Source organism: Babylonia areolata, chromosome 13, assembly GCF_041734735.1.
Source record: "Babylonia areolata isolate BAREFJ2019XMU chromosome 13, ASM4173473v1, whole genome shotgun sequence".
NCBI lineage: Eukaryota > Metazoa > Mollusca > Gastropoda > Neogastropoda > Buccinidae > Babylonia > Babylonia areolata.
Window position 1 is genome coordinate 9,439,601 of NC_134888.1, and position 6,500 is coordinate 9,446,100.

Below are 6,500 nucleotides of genomic sequence, written 5' to 3' on the forward strand. Positions count from 1 at the left end.
ACACTAGAGACAGATCACAAACCTCTAGTGCCCCTCCTAGACTCAAAAGAACTTCACAAGATGCCACCCCGCACCCAACGCTTCCGCATGAGGCTTATGCGGTACAACGTGAAAGTTACGCACGTGTCAGGCAAGCACCAAGTTTCAGCAGACGCACTTTCCCGTGCACCAGCAGCGAAACCCAACGAAGACGACATCAGCTTGATTTCTCATGTGACAAATTTCACAGATCAGTGTACAAAGTCACACCCTGTATCCACCAAAAGACTGCAAGAAATAGCGGCGGCACAGAAAGCTGATGAAGAACTTTCTCAGATTCGCACTTACTGTGAACGTGGGTGGCCCGACTACATGCCAGAAAACCAAGTACTGAAACCATACTGGCAAAACAAGCAGCACTTCACAGTTGTAGATGACTTGCTGCTCTATGACACACGCATCGCGATGCCCAGAAGTCTGAGACTTGACACACTGGAAAAACTCCACCGTGGACACTTAGGCATCACCAAGACGCGCGCACTTGCTACGTCATCAGTTTGGTGGCCTTCTCTATCTTGCCAGATAGAAGAGATGGTCAACAAATGCAGCACATGCGCCATTCACCGCCCGGAAAGAAGAGAACCTCTTCTACCATCATCTTTCCCGGACCGCCCATGGTCCAGACTGGGGATAGATTTGTTCGAGCTGAAAGGAAGTACTTACCTGGTAGTGGTTGACTATTTCTCACGCTGGGCAGAATTCCGACGTCTCGAGAAGCTTACCAGCGCCCACACCATCAGAAAGCTAAAAAGCATACTCGCCGTTCATGGGATACCTGACATCATAGTATCCGACAACGGACCGCAGTTTGCGTCGAAAGAATTCCAGCAGTTTGCAGAAGAGTATGGCTTCATCCACACAACGAGTTCTCCAAAACACAGCCAGAGCAACGGTGCAGCAGAAAGAGCTGTACAAACCATCAAGAACATGCTGAAAAAAGCCAAGGATCCCTACCTTGCACTACTCCAGTACAGGGCATCTCCACTCCAAAATGGGTACTCCCCAGCTGAGCTCCAGATGGGCAGAAAGTTGCAGACAAACATCCCCACACTCCCTTCCTCCCTCACTCCCAAAACACCAAACATCCCAAACCTGGAAGCGAGAGAAGCGTTGCAGAAGGAGAAACAAAAACAGAACTATGACAAACGTCACAACACCAAACAGGCAACTCCACTCACAGCTTCTCAGAAAGTGTACATCAAAGATCTACACAGATTTGGGACTGTTTTAACCCCACATCATAGCCCCAGATCATATGTGGTCAACACCAGCCAGGCAGAAGTACGTCGCAACCAGCAACACTTGATCCCAGTGGACTCACCTCCACCACCAGCAGAAGTGGCACCAGAACCACCACCGCCACATCAGCAGATGACGGATGGTCCAACATCAATAAAGACGGCCACTCCGGCGAAGAAATTTCCACCCAAGATACAACAGCCTGCACCCATCACATCACCTGTTGTTCATCACACCAAGAGCGGCAGGGCTGTTAAAAAGCCAGAAAGGCTCAGTCTGTGAAAACATCGAACATTTGACAGGGAATGAGCAATTCCTTTGCAAATGCATTCATATGTTTGTGTTTAAGTAACAGAAAAAGCAGAACATTTGTGTGCAGGATTATTTGTTTATGTAATATCTGCCTGCGTGCAGAATTTGTTTCTGGTCTATGTTAATGTCTGTCTGTCTGCGGTGTAATCTTACATGTTTTTCTTTTTTTCACTATTGCCTATGCGCAGTGAATTTAGTGTTCAAAGTCCTTTAAGAAAGGCATGGAAAACAAAATTGAGCAATGGTCTTTTCTTGTTATAAAGCAGTTAAAAATAAGGTCTTTTAAAAGAGACAAAAGCCTTTGAGTTAAATTCATAAGGGAAAGTTATTTTATGAAAAAAAAAGAAGAAAAAAAGAAAAGAAAGGGAGATGTAGATGGACTATTAACAAGAAATACAAACTGTTAACATCAAAACAAATTCTATTACATTGATCAAAGAACTTTCCACCCACTCAAAAAAGGGGGAGTTGTGGTATTTTCTAGCAGACGAATTCAAGGGACACTACTCCTAACGGAGAGAAGGAAGGAAGAGGTTTTTGGGGGGAATAAAGACTCACGGCCTAACGCTCTATCCAGGTCTCTGTCATGATTCAGTCTGGCTGGTTTCTCTTGTCTGTACCTCACACTCGCCAATCATACAATAATGTTAAAGTAAATTTCACACACACACACACACACACACACACTCACACACACACACACAACACACACACACACACACGACACACTGACGGACGCACACACGCGCGCGCACGCGCACTGAGATAATTAATTGTGCCGTGTGTAAGTTAGTTAAAAATTAATGGACTGGTATGGTTGCTTGCTTTGGTTTTTCTTTTTCCTTTTATCAGTCGATTGTTTTCGCGCTCACAACACACACTGACAGAAACAGTGAGCACACTAACCTCGCCATACTTTATAACCCATCTGCTCTACTGAACTTGACCGTCTAGTCGGTGACAGACCACTTTAGGATGAACCGTGAGAGGTTTGACCATGGACTTATTCCCATCTTCATTTAAGTCGTGTCTGGCCAGTTTGAACTGCAGCACTTGAGAGTCAGTGACTGATTTCAGTTTAATTTCAGTTTGTTTATTTTTTCCGTCAAGGATCGAGGCGTCGCTGAATTCAGACAAATCCATATAACTTGAGTATACCTACCGTCTCAGTCTTCACATCTGTCTACTACTGAGGCAGATGCATAACCTAATGCGCTTTGTCAGGCCTTGAGAGATATACATGCATTATATTTGTGTACTGTATATCAGAATGGGTTTCTCTACAAATGTTTGCCAGAGGACAACGCTCTCGATCGTTGCCATGTGTTCATCTTCTTTTTTCAGTGCGCTAAGTGCGTGCTGCACGTAGGACCTCGTATCATTTATTCCTATACGTTCAGTTTGATTTTCTTGTCGGCAAACTTGGGCCGAGAAAGGGATTCGAAGCCAGATCCTCACGGCCGCTGGCAGAACTCTCTGTATTGGCATTATATCAATCACTCGTTCTCAGTGTGATCGATTACGGACTTGGGCTAACAACACCGTCTCAAAGCAGCCTCCTAAAATTAGAAAAAGTTCAAAATGAAGCTATGAGGCTGATCCTTGGAGCAACAAAAGACACGCCCACGGAAACCATGCAATACCTACTTGACCTTCCTTCAGTGCAGGCCAGAAACAAGTTAGAACAGGTTAAGACATATTTCAGAGCATTAGAAAACCCTCAAAACCCACTGCATGACGCAATCAAGGAACCAAAAGGCAGCCGTCTAGGACGAGGAAGATCATGGATGGGGCAAGCAGAAGACACAATCCAGCTGGTATGCCGACTAGAAGACCGGAAAGAAACAAAAGAATGGGAGGAAAACCCCGAAAACCTCAATCATCTATTCAACACAGCCATTTCACCCACTCTAGGAAGACATTGTCGGGAATGGCCGGAGGGCAAAACTGATGCGGAAGTGAAGCCACACATAAAAGAAAACAGTAAAGAAGAGGACATCATCAAATACACAAATGGCTCAGTCACCAAAGACCAGTCCGGTTGGGGATTCACTGCTAAACAAAATGGAAAAACAATTAGGGAAGAGAATGCTGCCTACAAAGTCACAACCTCCATCCTAACGATGGAAGTTGAAGCTGTGACACATGCCCTCCAGTGGCTATCATCTATCCATATGCCTGGAAACCCACATGTCATGATTCTAACGGACTCAATGAACCTCATACAGAAAATTGAAAGCTGAATGGGAAGCGCAGAGTGTCATGGGGCAATGCGCAACTTTCAGATTAAAAAACTTACATGGTCATACTGCCCGGGACATGCAGGTGTTAAGGGAAATGAGCGAGCTCACAGACTTGCTGGTAACGCAACAACGAGCGGCGTACATCTAGGAAAATCGGAAATCCTCAGAAAAGTCAAAGAATACCAAAAAGAACAGGTACAAGGCCATCACACCATCGATCGCCTCAAAGAAATAAAGGTAGAGAGAAGGAGCGGCCGTAAGTCTTGCATGAAATGAAAATCAAACAAATATCGGCATCATTTCCAAACCAACACTGCGCAAATTACTTCAAAACGGAACAGAGTCTCTGTGGGCTTTTCCAAATACAATAGACTGAGCAACACCTAGACGCCACGTTCTTGGCATCAGAGATCTTTTCCCACTCCTCTCAGTTGCGGCCGATCAGTAGCGGCAGCATCTGTGCGTGTGTGTATGTGTGTGTTTGGGTGTCTGTGTGTGTGTGTTTGTGTGCGTGCGCGAGGGTGTAAGTGTACACTGTGTCAGGAGAGTTCTGTGCACGTGCGTGCGTGCTACGTGCGTGCGTGCGTGCGTGTGTGTGTGTGTGTGTGTGTGTGTTGGTGCTCATGTACGTTTATGTGTATTTGATCGTGCTTTCATATCTGTGAAACTGCATGTTTGTTGCATATCTGTTATGCATGTGTGTGTGCATGTATGTGTGAACGTGTGTCTGCATGTTCAAGTTTACATTTATTTGCTTATTTATCTCGTGTGTGTGTGTGTGTGTGTGTGTGTGTGTGTGTGTGTGTGTGTGTGTGTGTGTGTGTGTGTGTGTGTGTGTGGTGCGCCTAGAGTTGACTTACTCAAGATTTTGCACCTTTTAAATATTATTATTAGTTGTAGTACTATTTTTATACATTTTTTTTCAATCAGTTTTTTTATGTTTATTTTATTATTATTGTTATTATTTCAAATTGTTATTATTATTGTATTTTTATTTTAATTATTTTATATTCTTTATTTTTGTTATTTTTACTTTATTTATTTTATTTTATCTTTAAAAATTTATTTTTTTATTTTATTTTATTATTTTTAATGTTATTTTATTTATCATTATTTATTCTTTCTTTTTTTTCTCAAGGCCTGACTAAGCGCGTTCGGCCGTTACGCTGCTGGTCAAGCATCTGCTTGGCAGATGTGGTGTAGCGTATATGGATTTGACCGAACGCAGTGACGCCTCCTTGAGCTACTGATACTGATACTGATCTGGCAGATGAGCGTCTTAACCATTCTGCCACCTTCTTCGATCCTGCCGGTCTCGACTGTGAGAACCGTGGAACTGTTAATCCCTTCTTACTGCCAAGTTAGCAACGAAACCCCTACTTCCTCTTTTTTTTTTTCTCTCTCAATAATTATACACTGCCTACAGTATGAATCAAGTCTGCTGACTTGGTATTGCTCCACCAGTAGATAATCAACCGTCTTTTTCAATCTGAAATTTGGACGACAGTAGAGTTGTTTTCAAAATTTTCAGGTTTTTTTTCTTTTCTTTTTTTCTATTTCTTCTTACATCCAAGGACAGCTAAAAATGATATGTGATTTTCTATCCCTGCCAAAGCCATTACATGCACAGTCAGTCTGATGACCACTGTGAGTAACTGAAGTGAACGATGATAAATATATTGCGGAGAGTGTTTAATGCATTCCGGTATTGAACTGATCAGTCGTGTTACATTTACTGTGGTTCGCAAGAATGAGCGAACGAACGACATCACAATAATGTCCTGTGTCTTTTTGTTTTGTTTTATTAACAATGGTGCAAGTAAATCTCTCTGTGCTCTCTTTTTGTTTTGTATCATATCTTTCAACCGTTAACTTTTGGATACGTGTGATCTTACCCTGAACTGTCTCACTTCAGCATCCTAAATTCCTGGAGCAAACTTTAGCATCCCATTTACTCGCATATTTTCACATTATGTTCTCTGTAGTCTGTTACTTTCTGTTGAATATCAATCATTGTATTTCCCACAGGGATGTGTTTTAATTGCTGTTGATCGAGTGACTTCATTGACGCCTGATAGTATGCACCGTGACTAACTTTGAGGTTAACAATAAAAAATTCAGCCACTTCCGCAGAGGCGCCATAGCTCAGTTGGTTAGAGCGTCTGCCTAGTAAGCAGAAGGTCGAGGGTTCGAATCCCCCTGGTGCCTTTTTTTTTTTTTCTCTCTTCATCTTTTAATAATATTTTTCGTTTCATTGTTTATTATCTTATTTATCAGTATCCCATTTTTCTCTTTTGTCCACAATTCCTCCTGCGTTCAGATGCCTGACTATACACGCACACATTTTTTTAAATTTTTTATTTATGGATGTAAAGATGGCGTTGTCTTGCAAACAAAAACAAGGCATGTTTTTTTCTTTTGCAGCAACGCCCGGTATAGACCAGTATATGGGGGGGGGGGGGGGGGGGGGGGGGGGGGGGGGGGAACGATGGTGAGCACTTCCGGACTGGATCAGTCCCACGAACCTCAGTAGAGATGTACGTCCGTGGTACACAACCATCGAGCTCAAGCAGCTTTCTCTTCTTCCCTAATTGTTTTTCCATTTTGTTTCGCAGTGAATCCCCACCCGGACTGGTCTTTGCTGACTGAACCATCCACTATGTATAT

At 43.1% G+C, this 6,500-nt stretch overlaps 1 non-coding gene across 1 annotated transcript; it reads left to right on the forward strand.

Annotated features, from left to right (window-relative positions):
- Nucleotides 1-5,967: 5,967 nt before the first annotated feature.
- On the forward strand, nucleotides 5,968-6,041 carry Trnat-agu (transfer RNA threonine (anticodon AGU)). The gene has a single exon. It is a non-coding gene; the product is annotated as a tRNA-Thr (tRNA).
- The last annotated feature ends 459 nt before the right edge of the window (nucleotides 6,042-6,500 follow it).